Source organism: Cetorhinus maximus, chromosome 9 (genome assembly GCF_964194155.1).
Source record: "Cetorhinus maximus chromosome 9, sCetMax3.hap1.1, whole genome shotgun sequence".
Taxonomy (NCBI): Eukaryota; Metazoa; Chordata; class Chondrichthyes; order Lamniformes; family Cetorhinidae; genus Cetorhinus; species Cetorhinus maximus.
Window position 1 is genome coordinate 96,793,291 of NC_135887.1, and position 24,745 is coordinate 96,818,035.

Genomic DNA, 24,745 nt, shown 5'->3' on the forward strand with positions numbered 1-24,745 from the left:
ATGACACCAAGGTTTTAAACAGTCTGGTTTAGTCTCAGACTGTTGCTTGGGGGGAGGGATGGGCTCAGCCCCAAATTCCCTCACTTGTTCCTTCCCTCCACCCCTCTACCCCATCCCCAGCTCAGCACTTACCTTAAGGTCCGATGCTGGAAAATTAGTAGCCCGAAATTGACTTTTGCTTCACCAACTACCTGGGGGTATACAAGTTGGCGTTGGCAGCTCCCTGCAAGGAGTTCTCCCTGACTTAGTTAATTAATCAATTTCTTTTTATATATAAAAATCAGCGATTACAGCCGACAAGAAACAATAAAGAAATTATACAGATGATCGGGATCTTAATGCAGGGATCAGCAGTTAGGCTCTCAAACATCCTCCTGTCTGTTCCTGATAAACTTCAACCACATCTTCATCCTCCGTGCCAAGCTCTTTAGGTGTTCGGTGATCTGTGATCCGCTGACCCTCAAACAAAAATCGAAGTGAATTTGGTGGAACACCCTGTCAGTGACAGTAGGACTCTTTTAGCTTTCTTAGCTGTGTGGTCATTTTCACTTTGAAATGAATCTCGCTGTTGTCCTGGCCTATAACTTTTAACTTAATGTATTCCCCATCCTTTTTCTCTCCCGATTGGCTGGAAGGCTTTGCCTCCTCACAAGGGGCTTATCCGCTTGTCAGCTACTCACATTAACAATCTTATCACAAGTTTTTCACTTCAAAGTACCAGACCCTTTCTATTGCTTCAATTCTAGCTAACAAGAACATTTTCAAATATGATAGAAGTTGCAATTATCTTCAAAAAATGTGCAGGTATTTTTAATATAGAGATTTTAATTTATCTTAATCCTTAATTATGCAATTATCTAACTTCAAATTAATCCATTGTAATCAATTAAATGATTTGGTTCGAACAAGACATAACCAAAAGACACAATGGAAGCTCCAGTAGTAAATTAAAAGAGAAAGTTTATTTTATAAAAGGAAAAGTATACTCAGCAACACAAAATAGACTTTACAGCTTCAAACGAGTGATAAGGTCGCTGAAAAGTAAGGTTGTCCTCCTATTCTTTTGTTGACAGCAATACTTTCAAGTTCTGCCTTGGGAATATCCAGTACATGACCAGCTAGCAAAGATGTCATTCAAAGCCTTTACTTCTCTCCCTAAATTATCAATACCTCATCTCAGACCATGGCCAGAATTTTCCCATCAGCGATTTGGGGGCGGGGCCCACTCGCCGACAAGAAAATGACATGGGATGACATCGGGAGGAACCCTCGACGTCATCCTGGTCCCTTTAAATTTTCAGGAAGGCGGCGGACAGTGAAATCAGCTGTCCGCCCGCCGACCTGTCAATGGCCAATTGAGGCCATTGACAGGGTAATTAAAGTAATTAAAGGCCCTGCCCGTCCAACCTTCTGATAATACATGAAACCTCATCCACTGGCGGGATGAGGTTTCGTGTTCCTTTTTTAAAACTTTAATAAATGTAATGTGATATTTATTAACATGTCCCATCTCGTGTGACATTGTCACATGAGGGGGACATGTTAATAATATTTTTATTTATCTATTTTTTAACTTTTGTACACTGTCAGTAATCTCCCTGAGAGAGCATTTTGTCTCAGGGAGCAGTGCGCTCTTTCGCACGCATGTGCAAAAGAGTGCACTTTGACAGCTGGGGATTCCCTCCCCCCCTGCACAGGAAGCGCATAGCACTTCCTGTCGGGCAGGCCACTGGGTGGGCCTTAATTGGCCTGCCCACTCAAGATGGCAGTGGGCCCCGTTTCGGTGGCAGGGGTCGGCTGTCCACCCGCCGCCAAGCCGGTGGGGACCGCATGCCCTCCAAGGGCAAAATTCTGCCCCATGTCTGTAATTTCACAATTGGTTAATTTAATCGTTGGTTTGTTTTAATTGGAGGTTGACTAGCTACGAACATCAGCTCTTGAAAGGACAATGTTTCTTTTGCAGTGTCTTTTGTTATCTGACTTCATACGATCCATTTGGTGAAGGCTTTTGCTGAGCTTAGCACAACATATCTGATTGATACTCATCCAAAGCAGACATATCAAAATAGTATTTAAACTTAAGATTTTAAATCCAGCTTTAAAATAACCACTTGATTAATTACTATTTCTTCAATTGTAACTTAATTGAGGTACACAGTATGGCCAATCATGTGTTTCTGGCTGATTCCTAATTATGTAATAACCTTTAATAAATACATGTGAGTGATTATAAAGGGCAGAACACAAAATTGCTTCTGATCTCAGTGTAACCATAAAATAACGTTTTGACTTTGTTAGCTTATTACTATGAATATATAACATGAAATTAATCTAAAAATGGTTAAATTACACTCAAATCTATTACCCAAGCTTACTTACAAACATAATTCCACATGACCACTGTATCATTGGGATTAATGACAATCTTTCTTGCTCATTGTCAGCTAATTTTAATAGGATTATGGATTTAAAACAATTCCTTTTAATACCACTATATTTACAAGTTATTCTGGCCAGTCTTGCTGTTCAAATCCTGTATAAAAGCTCTGCAAACTTGATTTTTGTTTCAAATATCTCAGGCAGCACAAACATTATTTCTGATATAAAAGAAAAGCTGCAAAAATCTACAAAAAGGTTCAGAGTAATAAAGATCACCATTGTCATGAAGATGTGCTTTATGCCAAATAATATTTTTTTTTAATCTACCAGCTAGAAATATGAATTGAACTTTCCAAACAGACTTTTTTTAAATCATAGAGACTAAAGAGGTTTGAACTCACAGCCCAAGATAGCTAACCCCAATTTGTATTACTATACATTCTACATTCCAATTCATTGGCATGGAGTCAGTATATCTGCAAAAACACATCGATGACAATGACTTCAGGGGACTGTAAAGGACTCACATCTCCTGCCTCATTAGCAAGACATCTATGGCAATCACCTGAGGTATTCAACTATTGGAGATGGGCCATTAAGATGAATCACTTGCAGAATGGGACCCTGGCTAAATTGCTTTCAGACATGAGCTAATCAAGTCACTTTTAGAATACACAGACAATGGCAGTTGGAGAAGGAAGGTCACATGATAAGCCAAACCTTTATATGCTTTAAGCACGTTTTCTCAGCAGAAAAACAACTTAGGGAGAAGACCTTAAGTGGGTTCATTTTTTTTTATTCATTCACGGGATGTGGGCTTCGCTGGCTGGGCCAGCATTTATTGCCCATCTCTAGTTTCTCTTGAGAAGGTGGTGGTGAGCTGCCTTCTTGAACCACTGCAGTCCATGTGGTGTAGGTACACCCACAGTGCTGTTAGGAAGGGAGTTCCAGGATTTTGACCCAGCGACAGTGAAGGAACGGCGATATATTTCCAATTCAGGATGGTGCATGACTTGGAGGGGAACTTCCAGGTGGTGGTGTTCCCATCTATCTGCTGCTCTTGTCCTTCTAGGTGGTAGTGGTCATGGGTTTGGAAGGTGCTGTCTAAGGAGACTTGGTGAATTCCTGTAGTGCATCTTGTAGATGGTACACACTGCTGCTACTGTTGGTGGTGGAGGGAGTGAATGTGGTGCCAATCAAGTGGCCTGCTTTGACCTGGATGGTGTCTAGCTTCTTCAGTGTTGTAGGAGCTGCACTCATCCATGCAAGTGGGGAGTATTCCATCACATTCCTGACTTGTGCCTTGTAGATGGTGGACAGGCTTTGGGGAGTCAGGAGGCGAGTTACTCCTCACATGATTCCTAGCCTCTGACCTGCTCTTATAGCCACAGTATTTATATGACTAGTCCAGTTCAGTTTCTGGTCAATGGTAACCCCAGGATGTTGATAGTGGGGGATTCAGTGATGGTAATACCATTGAACATCAAGGGCTGATGGTTGGATTCTCTCATGTTGGAGATGGTCATTGCTTCACACTTGTGTGGCGCGAATGTTACTTGCCACTTGTCAGCTCAAGCCTGGAGATTGTCCAGGTCTTGCTGCATTTGGACATGGACTGCGTCAGTATCTGAGGAGTCACGAATGGTGCTGAACATTGTGCAATCATCAGCGAACATCCCCACTTCTGACCATATGATGGAAGGAAGGTCATTGATGAAGCAGCTGAAGATGGCCGGGCCTAGGACACTATCCTGAGGAACTCCTGCAGTGATGTCCTGGAGCTGAGATGACTGACCTCCAACAACCACCTTCCTTTCTGCTAGGTATGACTCCAACCAGCGGAGAGTTTTCCCCCTGATTCCCATTAACCCCAGTTTTGCTAGCGCTCCTTAATGCCACACTCAGTCAAATGCTACCTTGATGTCAAGGGCAGTCAATCTCACCTCACCTCAGGAGTTCAGCTCTTTTGTTCATGTTTGAACCAAGGCTGTAATGAGGTCAGAAGCTGAGTGGCCCTGGCATAACCCAAACTGGGCATCAGTGAACAGGTTATTGCTAAGCAAGTGCCACTTGATAGCACTTTTGATGACCCCTTCCATTACTTTACTGATGACCGAGAGTAGACTGATGGGGAGGTAATTGGCCGGGTTGGATTTGTCCTGCTTTATGTGTATAGGACATACCTGGGCAATTTTTCATTGTAGCTGTACTGAAACAACTTGGCGAGGGTTGTGGCAAGTTCAGGAGCACAAGTCTTCAGTACTATTGCCGGAATATTGTCAGGGCCATAGCCTTTGCAGTTTCCAGTGCCTTCAGCCGTTTCTTGATGTCACATGGAGTGAATCGAATTGGCTGAAGACTGGCATCTGTGATGCTGGGGACCTCTGGAGGAGGCTGAGATGGATCATCCACTCGGCACTTCTGGCTGAAGATTGTTGCGAATGCTTCAGCCTTATCTTTTGCACTGCTCTGTTGGGCTCCTCCATCATTGCGGATGGGGATATTTGTGGAGCCTCCTCCTCCAGTGAGTTGTTTAATTGTCCACCACCATTTACGACTGGATGTGGCAGGACTGCAGAGCTTAGATCTGATCCATTGGTTGTGGGATCGCTTAGCTCTGTCTATCACTTGCTGCTTATGCTGTTTGGCACGCAAGTAGTCCTGTTTTATAGCTTCACCAGGTTGACACCTCGTTTTTAGGTATGCCTGGTGCTGCTCCTGGCATGCCCTCCTGCTCTCTTTATTGAACCAGGGTTGATCCCCTGGCTTGATGGTAATGGCAGAGTGGGGGGTATGCCGGGCCATGAGGTTACAGATTGTGTTCGAGTACAATTCTGCTGCTGCTGATGGCCCACAGCACCTCATGGATGCCCAGTCATGATTTGCTAGATCTGTTTGAAATGTATCCCATTTAGCATGGTGGTAGTGCCACATAACACGATGGAGGGTATCCTCAATGTGAAGGCAGGACTTTGTCTCCACAATGACCGTGTGGTGGTCACTCCTACCGATACTGTCATGGACAGATGCATCTGAGGCAGGCAGGTTAGTGAGGATAAGGTCAAGTATGTTTTTCCCTCTTGTTGGTTCCCTCAGCATCTGCCTCAGACCCATTCTCGCAGCTATGTCCTTTAGGACATGTCTAGCTCGGTCAGTATCAGTGCTACCGAGCCACTCTTGGTGATGGACATTGAAGTCCCCCACCCAGAGTACATTCTGTGCCCTTGCCACCCTTAGTGCTTCCTCCAAGTGATGTTCAACATGGAGGAGCACTGATTCATCAGCTGAGGGAGGGCAGTACCTGGTAATTAGCAGGAGGTTTCCTTGCCGATGTTTGACCTGATGCCATGAAACTTCACGGGGTCCGGAGTCGATGTTAAGGACTCCCAGGGCAACTCCCTCCCATCTGTATAGCACTGTGCCGCCACCTCTGCTGGGTCTGTCCTGCCGGTGGGACATTATCTGTAAGGTATGATTCCATGAGGATGACTAGTCTGTGAGACAGCTCTCCCAATTTTGGCACTAGTCCCCAGATGTTAGTAAGGAGGACTTCGCAGGGTCAACAGGGCTGCGACTGCTGTTGTCGTTTCCGGTACCTAGGTCGATGCCGGGTGGTCCGTCCGGTTTCATTCCTTTTTTGTGTCTTTGTAACGGTTTGTTACAACTGAGTGGCTTGCTAGGCCATTTCAGAGGGCATTTAAGAGTCAACCACATTGGTGCGGGTCTGGAGCCACATGTAGGCCAGACCAGGTAAGGACGACAGATTTCCTTCCCTAAAGGACATTAGTTCACCCTGCCTCCTTTTTCCTCCAACCCACTTGGTCAGCTTCGAGCCCTATTTGCCGACTGTGATCATCTTGAGACGCCCCTTAAAAGAATCCAACACAGCACTACCATCTCCTGATGAACAACCAACTCAGTCGTCTACATCTTTAAGTTGCAAGCATCAAAAACATCAAATTCAGCCTGAAGCCAGCTGAGACACCAAACTACAGACTGTATACGCTTTTATTTTTTTCTTTTACGGACTCTAATTTGGCCAATTTGTCCTTCCCCACTTTCTAATCTGTATTTGTGTGTGTGTGAACCTTGAGAGTGTGTGTGTTTGCAAAAGTTGGTGCATATTTTATTATTTTATTTAGATTGGTTTAAGTATAATAAAGCTAACCTCTTTCTTTGTTAAACTCAAGAAAACCTGTCCTATTGGTTCTTTCATGATCACAGCGCATAAACAGTTAAGTACTCACTGAACTGGCAAATATATTCTTTTCAAAATAAAAACCTATTACGGTCAAACAAGGATAGGGTAAAGAGGGAAGCCATTCGGCCCTTCCTCACCTGGTCGTAACACCATATTTTGAAAAATGAAGTCCTAAGTGCAGCAAATTTCTATAATTTGACAACTTCTTGGCCACATCTGTGGCTGAAGAACAAATGTAAACTGTTATCACCTGTGGAAATGTAGCAAGAATAGGCTGCATTAAAATTTTGAAATTTGCTTTACATTTATCTATTTCCCTTGGGATTTTAGGCTTCAGATAAATGTGTTCTTAGTTTTATAGCATTGGCAGCCCACCTGTACTTCTAGTGATAGTGTTGGGCTTTCATCTTAAAAAAGCCTGGGGTTGAGCATCATGTTCTGCTTAAATTAGACCACTTGGAGTGGGTGAGTTTTATCAATTCTTAGCTGTATTGCCACTTAAAGGATATTCTTCAAATTCCACTTCAAAAAAAATTACTTTTAATAGAGTGACCAACAAAAACTAATACATTCTTGGCCAGTCACTCACGCTTTCCCCTCTGTAAACTTGGAGTTATCCAAAATTCCGCTACCCCAACTCGAACAAAGAGCAGGATTTTCCCAAAGGGGTGGGAACTGAGGTGGATGGGCATGTCATTTCCCAACACTGCCCTCCTCATGTCATTCTGATGGTCGACAATCTTTGTGATGGTATGGAGGAGGAAATGAAACCTGGAAACCCTCCCAATTCTGAGCAATAATCAATTAAGCCTGTTAATGAGCTTGTTGCCAACTTAAGGGCTAGCTTTCAATTTTTGAGGGAAGGCACGGGATCCAAGTGGGATCTGGAGAAGGTCAAGGAGGAGGAGGCGGCAACGAAGTGGGGGGGGGGGGGGGGGGGGAACTCATTGCCACATCATTCAATGAGATGGGCTCATAAAAGGGTGCAGAGCTGAGATGGGCACTGATCCATTGGCACACAGTTGCTGTTGGGTGATTAGAGTTAACAGAGCAAGTCATTTGTGCGCACTCCATCAGTTAAGGGGGTTGTGACCCTCCAAGGATCATTGGGCCTTAAGAGGGGGCACAATAAGTACTCTGAGTGCAGCTGACTGCAAGCAAGGTAACATCCGGATATAGTTTTAAAGGTACCCTGAGATAGGGACAAGAAGCAATGAGGATCAATGCCCACAGGAGCAGATGCAGAGCCCTAGGCATGAGGAGGGAAGAGGAGAGGAACATGGGGCTGGAAGACAATGACGGTCATGCCCTTGACATTGAGTATACTGTTGAGAAAGCTACCTGGAAATGTCGGAGAATTAGTGCCCCAGGCAACTGTGCCTATCTAGGCAGATGATACTGTGATTTGTGCCCTTGTTGAACACCTTGCTGTGGAAGACCCCCACAGCACTGCTCACCATGCCCTACCAGTAGCCATTAAAGTCACTGTGGCCTTGAACTTCTTTATCTCTGACTCATTTCAAAGATCAGCTGCAGAGTTGGTGGTGTCTCTCAAGTGACAGCATGCCACTGCATCCCACAGGTCGCTGTTGCCTATTTGTGAAAACAAGGCAGTACCTACAATTTCAAATAGATAGGACCTCGCAGTTACAAAAAACAGTGGGATTGTTGTATCGCTTTAATCCCCCTGGTGCAGGGCATCATCAATTGCACCCATGTGGCCATCAGGGGCACCAAGTGAGCAGCCAACTTTTCCCTTCCTCTCTTCTTTATTTACATGTTATCCGTTGACAACATTAACAACAACAACTTGCATTTACTAAGCATCTTTAATGCAGTAAAACATTCCAAGACATTGCACTGTAATATTATCAAACAAAACTTGACACTGAGCCATATAAGAAGACATTAGGACACATCAGGAGCATCTGAAAAGAGGAGAGAGAAGTAGAGAGGCCAAGAGGCTTAGGGAGAAAATTCCAGAGCTGAAGAATTAGGCAGCTGCTGGCATGATCACCAGTGGTGGAGCAATTAAAATCAGGAATGTGCAAGAAACCAGAATTTCAGGAGCACAGAGGTTTCAGAGGGTTGTAGAACTGGCGGAGATCACAGAGATAAGGAGTAGATGAGGCCAGTGAGGGATTTGAAGTCAAGGGTGTGAATTTCATAATTGAGGCATTGCTGGACAGAGGAGTAGGTTCCACATGTATGTTGATGACATCCGGCACTGCCTCTCCACCACCTTTGTTCCTCTCTGCCTGCCCTTCAAAACCCGGCCCCACCCACCTCTCGCCACCTTCCTAGGCTAGGTTTTCCGATGCCTCCCTGCTCTAAAAACCCAGAACTTACCTCTCTCCAGTCACCATGATCTTCTTCCTGGGGCCTCCTTGCAGTCCAAGCAGTCCCACTGCTGAGCTGTGCGCTGCTGGGACTGCAAGAGCTGCCAGCCAATAAGATTGATCAGCAACTCTCGAGGGTGGTTAGCCCACCGACTTCCCTTCCTGGGGGGCAAGCAGTCCATCCCTCCCCGCACCATGACCATTGAGTAAAAATCTCTGTAAACACAGGCTCAATTCATCCAATCTATTAGCTAGTATATGATTTGCATGAGTTATATCATTGGAGTGACCAAGGACAGCAAATGGACATTTGTTTTACGCTGCACACAAACTTGTCCCTGCTGACTAATTCTTTAAGCAGCACAGATATCATGTTAAATTTGTAATGAGCCTACCTGTTCATACAATGGTTGGAGGCCAGGTGAGTAACTATGATATAAAGTAATGAAATTGAGAAAAAATATCACCAACTGAAAGAAATGATTTTGATTAAAAGTTGGTATAAAGTACAATAAAGGTTCTAGCATAATAAAAATACATTTTTTGCATGACTAAACTTAATGTTTTTACTTGGAGACATGAGCCTGGCAAAAGTTGAGGCTTCCAAGGAGCCACCACCGTGCCAGCTGAGAGGAGTTATCAGCTACATCTATGACTGTAAATTTCACTGTGACACAGTAGTATAGAGAGTGTCCTAGCATGTAATGGCACATGTACAGTTCAACTGCAAGGAATTCAATCCACAGTATTTATGTTTTTTCCCCAAAAAATTTGAAAATTTGAAACTGAATGGTAAAATTTAGAACCTTTGAGAAAACACTGCACTAGAAAACTCTCATCAGGGCCTCAGAGAGTCTGTTTCAATCAAAGAAACCAAGGGCCTGGTTTCCCATCAGGGGTCAGGAAACAGACATCAGGATTGTTTCCAGGTCCCAATATCACCTCGGGGGTGGGGCCGGGAAAGTAGGATAGTCACAGGCTCCATTTGCCACGGGAGTGGCATGTTAATTGGCTGGAAGGCAGGTTGGTAAGCTGATCAGTGGCCAAGGGGACAGAATCAGTGGTGGGACTGAGTAAATGCAGGCCTGATTTAAACAGGCCATTACTGTGGGTCCTGTTTTGCTGATTCAATTACAGTAACACACATGGAGCAGCAAAGGCAGAGGGCTGGAACCCAGGGCTGAGAAGACCCCCACTTCACTTATGCAGACTTGGAGATCCACCTCGAGGTAGTGAGGATGAGCAGGCAAGTCTTCATTCCAAAGGGTGGTAGGAAAAGTCCTCTGTCCCAAACCAAGCAGGCAATGGTAGAGGTGGCTGAAAATGTGAGCAAACGGAATGTGATCAGGAGGAACTAGGTGCAGTGTAAGTACAATGTCAGACTCTCAAAACAGGCCTCTGGGTATTCAACATCCAGTAGACACACCAGCTGATGAGCCTGAGGGCACAGGTTGTTCTTGAAGCTGAGAAGATTGTGTGACCAGGGTATTTGCTGACCCCTTAGGCAAGGCTCAGAGCCTTGGGCAGAATTTTCCCAATGGCGTGTGGTGGCGAGCCCCGCATGCACGCCATTGCGATATTTCGTTGGGCGGGCGTGCGATGCCCTCCAATACGCGCCCGCCATTAATTAACGGGCCACTTAAGGCACTTGAGGTGCCAATCGACCACGATTTTTCGGTGCCTGTGCAATCTTCGGGTAGGACACATTTGTATAAACTTCATCCACGGGCGGGATAAGAGGGCTCAGTGGGGTTGCGAGTGTGCTCTGTCAAATATTGATGTTTCAAAGTTACTGATACTTGCCTGTGTGATCTGCAATACTTCAAAACGCATACCAGCTGCTTGGTCTGGGCTCACAACCTTTAGGTCAGCACTCTGCAATGAGGAATCTTTTTTGGGCCTGCAGATTTCAGGTAGCCTTCCCTTAGCCTGGGAATGGGAGCTGAACTCTCCACTGGAGGCACCTCCTCTGAGGACGAAGGGAGGGGTAGAAGGGGGAGGAGGCCAGGAGTGCACATTCAGCCTCCAGGGGAGCCACCTTTGGGAGATCAGGCGCAGGCACAAGAGGTAGTCTGAGGTGGAAGGGGCAGCAGAAGACGCCACTATCCTGCTGCCAGGGTATACAGGCAGCAAAGCAGCTACCTCAATATGTCTGAGGTGCAGTGCCAAAGGAGGCTCTGTCTCTCAAAGGAGACAGTCAACTATATCTGTCAGATGATTGGGCCTGAGATCTCCCCTAACTGTGTGGGTGGACACCCCATGCCAGTGGTTCTAAAGGTCACAGCTGCCCTCAACTTCTTTGCCTCTGGCTCCTTCCAGGGCTTGGTGGGTAATCTTTGTGGTGTCTCCCAATCAGCTGTCCACACTTGTATCAAGCAGGTTACAGACGCTCTGTTCAGGCGTGTATTGATCTTCATCCTCTACCATTGGGACCAGGCAAGCCAGACACAGCGAGCCAGAGGCTCCATGGCGATTGCTGGCTTCCCCCGCGTCCAGGGTGCTATAGACTGCACACACGTGACCATCAAGGCGCCAGCAGATGAGCCCGGTGCCTTCGTCAACAGGGAGGGCTTCCATTCCATGAACATGCAGATAGTGTGTGATCACAGGATGCTGATTCTACAAGTCTGTGCAAGGTACCCAGGCAGCTCCCACGATGCCTACATCCTCAGCCACTCCCAGGTGCCGAGGCTCTTCAGTGCTCCAGCCTGGCTTGATGGATGGCTGCTGGGTGACAAGGGCTATCCCCTCAGAAGGTGGCTCATGACGCCTCTCCGTCATCCAAAAACAGAAGCTGAGCAGTGATACAATAGGAGCCACCCCTCCACAAGGGCTGTGGTGGAGAGAGCCATTGGTATTCTCAAGATGCGCTTCTGATGCCTGGACCGCTCAGGGGGCGCACTCCAGTACCCCCCAGATCGTGTGTCGGTGATAGTGATTGCATGCTGCGCTCTTCACAATCTTGCGCTTGAAAGAGGGGACGCTGTGGACGACGAAGACATAGACGCATTGGCTGCGGATGCACATGATGAGTCCAGCAGTGAGTCCGAGGATGAGCACACACAGGGAAATGCTGAAGGCGCTGACCCGGGCATACTCCAGGGAGGCAGGGACACCCGGGAGGCTTTAATCCAACGAACTTTCAGCTAGCGCACCACATATGGACCTCCAGGACAAGCCCAGGCTGTATGGTCCATATTTGAGACCTAAGTGCAAAATCTGCCTGGTTAGGAACATTAACTAAGATCCTTGTTAATAAAGCTAAATGTCCCACAAAGCACTCATTACATTATTGGAAACCATCCACCTGCAGAACAAAAGAGGCAACCTCAGCCATGGTGACATGTCTGAATTTAATATTGCAACCAAAGAAACTTAATGAAACAAAATGAGAAAGGTGTTAAAAATCACACCAGCTCATAAAGACCTCATTGCGGGCCAACACAAAAGCACCAGTGGTAAACCTGTGTGTGCCTAAGGTGCCTTATGTTTACATTTTCAGGTGCTACATCTTGGTGCTGACCCCTCGCTGGGAGTAGCATCTGAGACAGCCTGCTCACTCTGCTGTCCTGTTGGCCTGGATGACCTTGGCGATCATCCTCTGGTCCATGGAGCCTGTGCTGGCCCTGCCTGGGAGGGAGCTGCCAATTCCACAGCTAGCATCTCCCCAGTCGTCACAGCCTCACTGGATGCAACGGTCACTGGCAGAGGGGCGGAGGAGCTGCCGCCCTCATCCGGAGCGCCCTGAGAGGAACCCGCAGTGACGAAAGGCAGCTGCTGCGCTGACGTGAGGTCGATTTGGACCTCCCTGCTCACCGTGGATGGATGGGCATCAAGCTGGGAAAATTGGTGCCCAGACCATCTCCCAAACTGGCACTGACCAGCTGAGGTCAATGCCGATGTGAGGGCTTGCTGGTCCGAGTGCATCCCCAGGAATCCATGAGAGTCCCCACTCTCTCCGTGGAGGATGCATGGCGCTCAGACATGAGGCTCATTGCTTCAGCGATAGTCCGCGTAGACTCCCCCGCCACGACACCAAGCCAAGCATAGCCTCATGTATCTCCCCCAGATGCTCCCGCACACCTGGTTGCATTTCCTGCGCTTGCTGCATCGCAGTCGACTCCAGAGGCACATCATCAGGCACCAACTGAGAATGTGCCTGGTCCCCTGCAGTCCTCCAACTGCTGGCTCCATGGGCACTCTCTGTCTCTGCCAGCTCCTCCAGCGACTGTGAAGTGCCCTCACCGCTGTGCCCCGGGACAATAGCCGATGTTCTAATTCCCACCGAGGTGCTAGTATCTGCCCTGGTGCCTGCCTGGCAGAGATGGTGTGACGCTGGTGAGACTTCAGGGCCCTCAGGTATGAGAGGGGGCCTCTGCTGCTCCTCCTCCCAGCCCTGCTCCGCTGATGTTGAAAGGAAGAACAAGGACATTGGATCAGTTAACGTGGAGACAATGTCAATGTGTATCCCTGACCCCGGATCATTATGTGCTCATCCTTCCATAAGCAATGGTCAAGCCATGTTGCAAGCTTCAATCACTGAACATTCAGCACTGCCATGGCTGCTGGGAGAACAATGGTGGCCTCACTGCTGGGCATACATACCTGCCCGTGGCACCTCAGCCTCACCGACACCGGTGGACCTGGGCGCATGGCGCCTCTCCAAATCTAGGGCCTCCTGCTCGAAGCAGCTGAGAATCACTAACTGTGTTGGCCTGCCGCCAGTCCACACCCGCTCGGCTGCATTATGTGCATTCTTCTCCTGAAAAGGAGAGAAGAGCATTGATTAGTGCTAATTGTACGTGAACTCTCTTCACGGACGGCCCATCCCAACCACAATGGGACATTGCAGGGCTCTGTGTCTCCTCGCCCCGCTGCTGCCAAAAACACCGCACAAAGATGCTAGGCCTGTCCCCCCCACCCACCCCCACACCACCCCCTCTACCCCCTTGGCCAAATGCTGCTCACATCATATTAGGCACCACACGGTCTAACCTTCCATAGCAAGGAGGCGCAATCATGTGGAGCGCAGAGGACAGCAGATCAATCAGTGCCATGCCAATTTGAAGCTCCCCTCCAAGCATGTCATCACCCTGACTTTGACATGTCCTGGAGTTCCAGCACTGCACCTAGGTGCAGCTCCTCCAGGTTGCCCCCAAAACAATAATGTGGGTCACAGTGTACCACATGCTGCGGGGGCAGAACCAATCTCTTCACCACCCTCTCAGGGTGGCCTCGGCATGGGCAATATCTGCTGGCCCACCCAGCGAAGGACACATGCCGTCAACGGTTCAATGCAGTCACTACACTCAGACTTGGGCGGGGGGTGGGGGGGGGGAACCAGAGGGGAAAGCCTACCTGCTGGGTTAAGTCACCAATGCCAACCTGCTGGATTAAGTCACCAATGCCAACATGGTACTCACCCTTCCTGAGTGCAACAGGTTGTTGAAGCGCTTGCAAAACTGGACCCAGGTGCACTGCACCACGTCGCGGGAGCTCACCACCTCCTCCCAGACACGTGTGGTCATGTTGGGGGGCCTCCTCCTCCCTTCCTGGGGTACCAGGACCTCCCGCCCTGCTGCCACCTCCTCGAGGAGGGCAGCAAGGCAATCATCAGAAAAACGAGGGGTACGGTGCCCCACTGCCCTACCCTCCTGCCTGATCTGCTCACCAGCAGTGCTCTGGGAAGCCCTTCCACTGGCCATGACTCGCAGCCTTCGAAAGGCTGTAGCAACTTTTTACCTCAGCAACCTCAGGAGCCGCGATTCATGCTGGGCGGGGCTTAATTGGCCCGCCCGCACAAAATGGCGGCGCAGACACAAACGCGGGCAGTGATCAGGTCTACGCCCGCTCCAGCTCCGCCCCCCCCGCCAGCCAGAAAATTCAGCCTATAGTGTTGCTGAGGACCTGCCAGCACTGATACATGTGGCTTCTTCTGTTTATGAGTCACTGATATTCACCATAGAGGACAGCAGTACCTTTTCTCTCTCTATTTTGTCCTTGCAGGACAGAAGGGCACACTGATTACTACGTACTGCCCCTCTGCTCCTTAGCTGTTGAATCAGTACCCCTCCATGTTGAATACCACTTGGAGGAAGCACTGAGGGTGGCAAAGGTGCAGAATGTACTGTGGATGGGGGACTTCAATGTCCATCGCCAAGGGTGGCTTGGTAGCACCACTACAGACCGAGCTGGCCCAGTCCTAAAGGGCATAACTGCTAGACTGGGTCTGCGGCAGGTGGTGAGGGAACCGACAAGGGGGAAAAACATACTGACCTCATCCTCACCAACCTGTATGTCACAGATGCGTCACTCCATGACAGTATTGGTAGGAGTGAATACTGCACAGTCCTTGTGGAGACGAAATCCTGTCATCACATTGAGTATACCCTCCATTGTGTTGTGTGGCAGGACCTCTGTGCTAAATGAGATAGATTTTGAATATATCTAACAACTCAAAACTGGGCAACCATGAGGCGCTGTGGGCTATCAGCAGCAGCAGAATTGTATACAACCACAATCTGTGACCTCATGGCCTGACAAATCCCCCACCCTACCATTACCACCATGCCAGGGGATCAATCCTGGTTCAATGAAGAGTGCAGGAGGGCATGCCAGGAGTAGCACCTACTCTGCCAGGAGGCATACCTAAAAATGTCAACCTGGTGAAGCTACAACACAGGACTAGTACTTGCCTGCCAAACAGCATAAGAAGCCAGCGACAGACAGAGCTAAGCGATTCCTAATCCAATGGATCAAATCTAAGCTCTGAAGTCCTGCCACATCCAGTCGTAGACGGTGGTGGGCAATTAAACAACTCACTGGAGAAGGAGGCTCCACAAATATCCCCATTCTCAATGATGGAGCAGCCCAGCACATCAGTGCAAAACATAAGGCTAAAGCATTTGCAACAATCTTCAGCCAGAGGTTCTGAGGGTATGATCCATCTCAGCCTCCTCCAGAGGCCCCCAGCATCACAGATGCCAGTCTTCAGCCAATTTGATTCACTCCATGTAATATCAAGAAACAGCTGAAGGCACTGGATACTGCAAAGGCTATGGACCCTGACAATATTCCAGCAATAGTGCTGAAGACTTCTGCTCCAGAAGTTGCTTGTGGCCCTAGCCAAGCTGTTCCAGTACAGCTACAACACTGGCATCTACCCGGCTATGTGGCAAATTGTCCAGGTATGTCCTGTACACCAAAAGCAGGACAAATCCAACCCAGCCATTTACTGCCCTATCAGTCTACTCTCTGTCATCGGTAAAGTGATGGAAGGGGTCATCAACAGTGCTATCAAGTTGCACTTGCTTAGCAATAACCTGCTCACTGATGCCCAGTTTGGGTTCCGCCAGGGCCACTCAGCTCCTGACCTCATTACAGCCTCGGTTCAGACATGGACAAAAGAGCTGAACTCCTGAGGTGAGGTGAGAGTGACTGCCCTTGACATCAAGGCTGCATTGGACCGAGTGTGGCATGAAGGAGTCCTTGCAAAATTGGAGTTAATGGGAATCAGGGGGAAAACTCTCCGCTGGTTGGAGTCATACCTAGCACAAAGGAACATGGTTGTGGTTGTTCGGAGGCCAATCATCCTAGTTCCAGGACATCACTGCAGGAGTTCTTCAGGGTAGTGTCCTCAGCCCAACCATCTTCAACTGCTTCATAAATGACTTTCTTTCCATCACAAGGTCAGAAGTGGGGATAAGAAATAAAAACAGAAAATGCTGGAAAAACTCAGCAGGTCTGACAGCATCTTTGGAGATAGAAGATGCTGTCAGACCTGCTGCGTTTTTCCAGCATTTTCTATTTTTATTTCATATTTCCAGAATCTGTAGTATTTGGCTTTTATCAGAAATGGGAATGTTTGCTGATGATTGCACAATGTTCAACACCACTCGCGACTCCTCAGATACTGAAGCAATCCATGTCCAAATACAGCAAGACCTGGACAATATCCAGGCTTGTGCTGACAAATGGCAAGTAGAGAGAATCTAAGCATCACCCCTTGACATTCAAAGGCATTACCATCGCTGAAACCCCACTATCAATATCCTGGGGCTTATCATTGGCCAGAAACTGAACTGAACTAGCCATATAAATACTGTGATTACAAGAGCGGGTCAGATTCTAGGAATCCAGCAACGAATAACTCACCTCCTGACTCTCCAAAGCCTGTCCGACCATCTACAAGACACAAGTCATGAGTGTGATTGAAGTCTCTCCACTTGCCTAGATAAGTGCAGCTCCAACAACACTCAAGAAGCTTGACAGCACCCAGGACAAAGCAGCCCGCTTGATTGGCACCCCATCCACAAACATTCACTCCCTCCACCACTGACGCACAGTGGCAACAGTGTGTACCATCTATACGATGCACTGCAGGAACTCACCAAGGCTCCTCAGACAGCACCTTCCATATCCACGACCATCTAGAAGGACAAGGGCAGCAGACACATAGGAAAACCACCACCTGGAAGTCCTCCTCCAAGCCACTCACCATTCTGACTGGAAATATATTGCCGCTCCTCCACTGTTGTCAGGTCAAAATCCTGGAACTCTCTCCCTAACAGTACTGTGTGTGTACCTACCATAAGACCATAATACGTAGGAGCAGAAGTAGGCCATTCGGCACATCGAGTCTGCTCCGCCATTCAATGAGATCATGGCTGATCTGATAACCCTTAACTCCACTTTCCTGTCTTTTCCCCATAACCCTTGATTCCCTTACTGATTAAAAATCAGTCTATCTCAGCCTTGAATATACTTAATGACCCAGCCTCTACAGCGCTCTGCGGTAAAGAATTCCACAGATTGACTCTGAGAGAAGAAATTCCTCCTCGTCTCTGTCTAAAATGGGCGCCCCCTCACTCTGAGATTATGCCCTCTGGTCCTAGACTCTCCCACAAGGGGAAACAACCTCTCAGCATCTCCCTGTCAAGCCCCATAAGAATCTTATATGTTTTAATAAGGTCACCACTCATTCTTCTAAATTCCAATGAGTACAGGCCCAACCTACTCAACCTTTCCTCCTAAAAAAAAAATCCCTCTGTCCCCGGAATCAACCTAGTGAACCTTCTCTTGACTGCCTCCAATGACAGCATATCTTTCCTTAGATAAGGGGACCAAAATTGTTCACAGTATTCTAGGTGTGGTCTAACTAGTGCCTTGTATAGTTTTAGCAAGACTTCCCTATTTTTATACTCCATTCCCTTTGAAGTAAAGGCCAGCATTCCATTTGCCTTCCCTATTGCCTGTTGAACTTGTATGTTAGCTTTTTGGGATTCATGCACAGAGTCCCAAATCCCTCTGTGCTGCAGCCTTTGGCAGTTTTTCTCCATTTAAATAATATTCAGCTCCTCTATTCTTCCTGCCAAAGTGCATAACCTCATATTTTCCCACATTATATTCCACCTGCCAGGTTTTTGCCCACTCACTTAACCTGTCTATATCCCTCTGTAAACTCCTTGTGTCATCCTCACCACTTGCCTTCCCACCTATTTTTGTGTCGTCCACAAACTTGACGATAGTACATTCACTTCCCTCATCCAAGTCATTAATATATATTGTAAATAATTGAAGCCCCAGCACTCATCCCTGTGGCACTCCACTAGTTACAGGTTGCCATCCCGAAAATGCCACCCTTATCCCAATCTCTGTTTTCTATTAGTTAGCTAATCCTCTATACACACTAATATACTAACCCCAACACCATGGGCTCTTAGCTTATTAAATAGCCTGATGTGCGGCACCTTATCGAATGCCTTTTGGGAATCCAACTATATTACATCTACTGGTTCCCCTTTATCTATCCTGCTTGTTACCTCCTCAAAGAATTCTAATAAATTTGTTAGGCATGTTTTCCCCTTCATGAAGCCATGCTGAGTCTGCTTGATTAGATTATGTATTTCTAAATACTCTGCTATTACATCCTTTATAATAGACTCCAATGACAGATGTTAAGCTAACTGGCCAATGGTTACCTGGTTTTTGTCTCCCTCCCTTTTTGAATAACGATGTTACATTGGCCGTTTATATTACTTGCTAGTTTATCCTCAAAGTTTATCTTCTCCCTCTTCATTATTTTTTTGGTAATCTTTTGATGGTTTTTAAAATTTTCCCAATCCTCTGGCTTACCACTAATCGTTGTCACATTGTATGTTTTTTCCTTTCAATTTGATACTGTCCTTAACTTCCTTGGTTAACCATGGTTGGTTTATCCCCTTCCTGGAATCCTTCTTCCTCACTGGGAGATATCTTTGTTGAGTCAAATGGGCAGATAAGTGACAGATGGAATTTAACCCTGAAAAGTGTGAGGAAAGAGTAATTTGACAAGGAAGTATTCAATGAATGGCATGACACTAGGAAGTTCTGAGGAACAAAGGGACCTAGGCGTGTGTCCATAGATCTCTGAAGGCAGAGGGGCATGTTAGTGGCATAGTGAAAAAGGCATATGGGACACTTGCCTTTATAAATCGAGGCATACATTACAAAAGTAGGGAGGTCATGTTGGAGTTGTATAGAACCTTGGTGAGGCCACACTGGAGTACTGTGTGCAGTTCTGGTCGCCACATTATAGGAAGGATGTGATTGCACTGGAGGGGGTGCAGAGGAGATTCACCAGGATGTTGCCTGGGATGAAACATTTAAGTTATGAAGAGAGGTTGGATAGACTTGGATTGTTTTCATTGGAGCAGAGAAGACTGAGGGGCGACCTGATCCAGGTGTACAAGATTATGAGCGACATGGACAAGGTGGATAGGGAGCAGCTGTTCCCCTTAGTTGAAGGGTCAGTCACAAGGGGACATAAGTTCAAGATGAGGGGCCGGAGGTTTATGGGGGATGTGAGGAAAAACATTTTTACCCAGAGGGTGGTGACAGTCTGGAATGCACTGCCTGGGAGGGTGGTGGAGGCGGGTTGCCTCACATCCTTTAAAAAGTACCTGGATGAGCACTTGGCACGTCATAATATTCAAGGCTATGGGCCAAAAGTGCTAGTAAATGGGATTAAGTAGGGAGGTCAGGTGTTTCTCAGGTGTCGGTGTAGACTTGATGGGCCGAAGGGCCCCTTCTGCACTCTGCGATTCTGTGAGTGTCACGAACTATTTTCTTAAACGCGTGCCATTGTTCATCAACTGTCTTTTCTACTAAATTGCTTCCCCAGTCCACTCCAGGCAACTCTGCCCTCATTCCATTGTAATTACCCTTATTTAAGTTTAGCACAGTTGTTTCTGACCTAAGTTTCTCACTCTCAAGCTGAATGCTAAATTCTATCATAATATGGTCACTGTTTCTTAAGGGATCCTTTACTCTGAGATCATTTATTAAACCTGCCTCATTACACATTACCAAATCCAAAATAGCCTGATCCCTGCTTGTATTCACAACATATTGTTCTAAAAAACTATACCGAAAACACTCTATGAATTCTTGCTCACGTCTACCTCTGCCAATTTGATTTTCCCAATCTACATGAAGATGAAAGTCACCATGATTAATGTACTGCCTTTTTTACATGCCCTCATTATCTCCTGATTTATTCTCTGCCCTACAATATAGCTACTGTCAGGGGGCCTATAGATTACTCCCACCAATGTCTTCTTCCCCTTGTTATTTCTTACCTCCACCCAAATAGATTCTACATCTTCTGATCCAAGATCCTTTCTTGCTATCATACTTATTCCATCTCATACTAAAAAAGCTACCCCACCACCCTTTCCTTCCTGCCTGTCCTTTCGAAAAGTCACATACACCTGAATATTTAGTTCCCAGTTTTGATCTCCTTGTAACCACGTCTCCATAATGGCTAAAGATCATACCCATTAACCTCTATTTTTGCCATTAATTCATTTATTTTGTTCCGAATATTACGTGCATTTAAGTAAAGAGCCATTAATTTTGGCTTTTTACCACCCCCACCCCCACCCTTGACCCTATTTGCTGCTGTTTTTTAATGTTTGTACACTCTGGCCCTTCCTGTCATACTCTGGATATCATTACCTAAATAGCTGTCCTGCAAGGCTGCCAGGTCTTTGCTTTGTAAGCCTATGTATCCCCTTTCCAGAACCCTCCCCCCTCTATTTAGTTTAAAGCCCTCTCGACAGTTATTGGTTCCAACACAGTTCAAGTGAAGCCCGTCCCACCGGAACAGCTCCCTTCTACCCCAATACTGGTGCCAGTACACCCCCAGTGCCCCATGAACTTAAACCCATTCCTCCCACACCAATCTCTGAGCCACTCATTTAACTGCTTGACTTTATTTACTCTATGCCAGTTTGCCCATGGCTCAGGTAGCAATCCCGAGATTATTACCTTGGAGGTTCTGCTTTTTAATTTAGCTCCTAACTGTTCAAATGCTTTCAGCAGAAACTCCTTTCTAGTCTCATCAATGTCATTGATACCAACATGGATGACGACAACTGGCTCCCTCCCCTCCCACTTCAAGTTCCTCTCCAGTCCTGAGGAGATGTCCTTAACCCTGACACTGGGCAGAGAACACAGCCTTTGGGACTCACACGCATGGCTGCAAAGAACAGTATCTATCCCCCTAATTATACTGTCCCCTACCATTACTACACTCCCATTTCCTCCCCCACTTGAATGGCTTCCTGTACCACAGTGCCATGGTCAGTTCGTTCATCCTCTCTGCAGTCCCCATTCTTGTCCACACAGCTTGAAAAAACTTGTCACTGTTGGGCGGTTGCAGGGGCCAAGGCTCCTCGATCACTACCCCCTGGGTCCCCAAACCTGCTTCACCTGCAGTCACACCCTCCTGTCCCTGATCACAGACCAAATTTGAATTACCTGATCTGAAGGGTGTGACCGTCTCCTGGAGCAAAGTGTCCAGGTAGCTTCCCCCTCCCTCATGTGGCGGAATGTCTGCAGCTCAGACTCCAGCTCCTTAGCTCGGATCCGATGTTCCTCGAGCTGGTACAGATGTGTTCGCTCTGGATCCTTGGTGCCCAGCAGTCCCCACATGCTGCAGCAGCAACACATCACCAGTCCTGCCACCACTTTCGTATTTTATTCAATTTATTAATTAAATACTCTAGTATCCCCACTCTTTATACTTACTATAATTATTTTTTATACACACCAGTAGCGATCTTATACTTAACAAGCTATCTATAAGAAAGAGAAAAAAAAGACAGAGATCTAAATACAAACTAAAGACCTTACTTTAAAGACTTGAAATACTCACCAATCCTACTCACCAATCAGCTGCTCTCTGCGCTCTTTTCCCTCTCGCACTTTTTAATGGTTTAATTCTTCTTTCACTCTCTCACTGTTAAAGGCCCCGCTCCTCTCACACTCACTCCCTGTAAATGACCATGCTGCTTTTCTCACACTCTCACCCTGTAAATGACCCCGCCGTTTCTCTCACACTGTTTCGCTGTAAATGACCAAGCTGTTTCTCTCACACTCTCTCCCTGTAAATGACCATGCTGTTTCCCTCATTATAAATGGCCCCGCTTCTCTCACACTCTCTCACTGTAAATGACCCCGCTATTTCTCTCACACTGTTTCGCTGTAAATGACCATGCTGTTTCTCTCACACTCTCTCCCTGTAAATGACCATGCTGTTTCTCTCATTGTAAATGGCCCCGCTTCTCTCACACTCTCTCACTGTAAATGACCACGCTGTTTCTCTTGCACTCTCTTGCTATAAATGGTCCTGCTTCTCTCTCACTTTCTCCCTGTAAATGACCACACTATTTCTCTCACTCTCTCTTGCTGTAAATGACCTGGCTGTTTCTCTCTCACTCTCTCGCTGTAAATGATCACAATGTTTCTCTCTCACCTACACCAAATGGACTGCAGTGGCTCAAGAAAGCAGCTCACCACCACGTTCTCAAAGGCAATTAGGGATGGGCAATAAATGCTGGCCTAGCCCACGACACCCATATCCCATGAATGAATGAATTTTTTTAAAATGCCCATGAGGACAGACAAGGCCATGTTCAGCTGGACACAGAAAAGGCCTTGAGAGTCATAATAAAGAAGACTCTTCTTGACCAGGAGCAATGGGTGTTCTCCAACAGAATTCCTTGAATCAGAGCGGGATCACGGGCTAAGAATGGAGGATTCCATTCAACTCATGTGCACCATAATGACTCAAGGTTTTCAATGCATGAGCTCCTTCACTGAGACAGTGGCCAACCTCATGGAAAGCCATATATATGGCAGCACTCGGAGTGCATGCAGGAAGAGCATACTGACATTCACCGAATGCATGTCACACTCTGCAGCATGGACTGGTCGAGTTACTGCTGGCATAGAGACGTTTGAAGGGGGTGCCATTTGTGGCCTAACTGCTGGGCTGCTAACCAAGGGCTAAGGCAGTCACCGAGGAGGATAAGGGTGTTCCCTACTTCATGGGACACCACTGTCTTCATTGGCCTCCTTGGCCCCTCTGACAGAGAGTGCACTGGTGTGGTACGACCCAGTGATGGAAGCTGTCCCTGGCATGATGCCAGTGCAGCAGCAACAGGAGGTGCCCTCACATGCACCTTTGCAATAAGAATGACCATGATGTGCATCTCAACCACAAGCAGAGGCAGTTGAGCAGATTACCTCCACCTTATCCAAGGACACAAGGGGAGCACTGCATAGGAGTGGCTGAGAACAAAAGCTTAGCACATCAGGAAAAGCACTGAGTGGGTCACCGGGGTTTCTTTCAACATCATATAAAAATTGACACGAGGCCAGAAATGTGAGTTTTCCATTCTTTAATGGCAGGAAAAAAGGGATGAAGTGTTGACGGAGAGCAAGAGTCCTTGTAAAATCTCTGGACAGATGTGCATCCTTCACTGGTGGTAACAGTGGATCTATTCTAAGTTGCATTTTCAATAGAAGTGTTCTCACAGGCAGCTAAAAGTGTTCCAGACCATGCCATCCTCCTGGGTTAGAAAGGCTAGGCTGAAATGTGCCTGGGTCTCCTGACAAGACCCTTGAGCCCTACGCTGGGTCTGACCACATCCCGGGGCTCCTCTGTCTACTGCACCTTCCTCCTCCTCCATGTCCTGCTCCTCCTCTTCCTCCAATGAGCTGTGTAGTTCCAGTGCCTCACCCTCCTCTCTGGAGGGCGATGTTATGGAAGATGCAGCAGACCACCATTATGAGTGAGTGTACTGCTGGGCACCACCTGACCAGTACAGGCACCCGAACCGCATTTTCAGAAGCCTGATGTCCTACTCTATGGTGGTCCTTGTGTGCAGTTGGCTTTGGTTGTGGTGTCTCTATGGTTCCATTTCAGGGTTATATAAAGAGGTGAGAAGCCATCTCTTCAAGGGGTAACCATTGTCTCCTTGAATCCATCCATGTAGCCTGGAGGAGTGGAAAGCTAAGCACTGGCAACCTGGACTGCCAGAAGATGGAGTCTTTGCAGCTGACAGGAAAGTGAGCACATACATGGAGGAAGCTCTTGTTGCGGGCATTGACTGATTAAATATTGAGGGAGTGGAAGCCCCTCCTGTTGATGAATCCAACTAGGCACTCACTGGATGCCTTGATGGCTACATGGGTACAATCAATGACGCCCTGCACCTGGGGGTATCCAGCGAAGGAGATGAAATCCACTTTTACCTTTGTGCCTGCGAGGTCCCTTCTCTTTGGAAAAGAATGTAATGCCCAGCTCTTGCAAAAAGAGCATCAATGACCTGTGAGGGTAAAATGTAGTGCAGCCAAGAGTAAGAGGCACCAAGCTTCATAGTTGATCCTTGGAAGGGCCCAGAGAAAGGCCTCAGTGACTTTGACTGCCACCTGCAGGGCAAGTGAGCAATGCTGCGAGTAAATGGTCTTCCAACATAAAGGCACAAATCTCTGTGAA

General features: G+C 47.2%; 1 pseudogene; it reads right to left on the reverse strand.

Annotated features, from left to right (window-relative positions):
* Nucleotides 1-291: 291 nt before the first annotated feature.
* On the reverse strand, nt 292-21,894 carry LOC144685074 (small ubiquitin-related modifier 1-like; annotated as a pseudogene).
* Between the last annotated feature and the right edge of the window lie 2,851 nt (nt 21,895-24,745).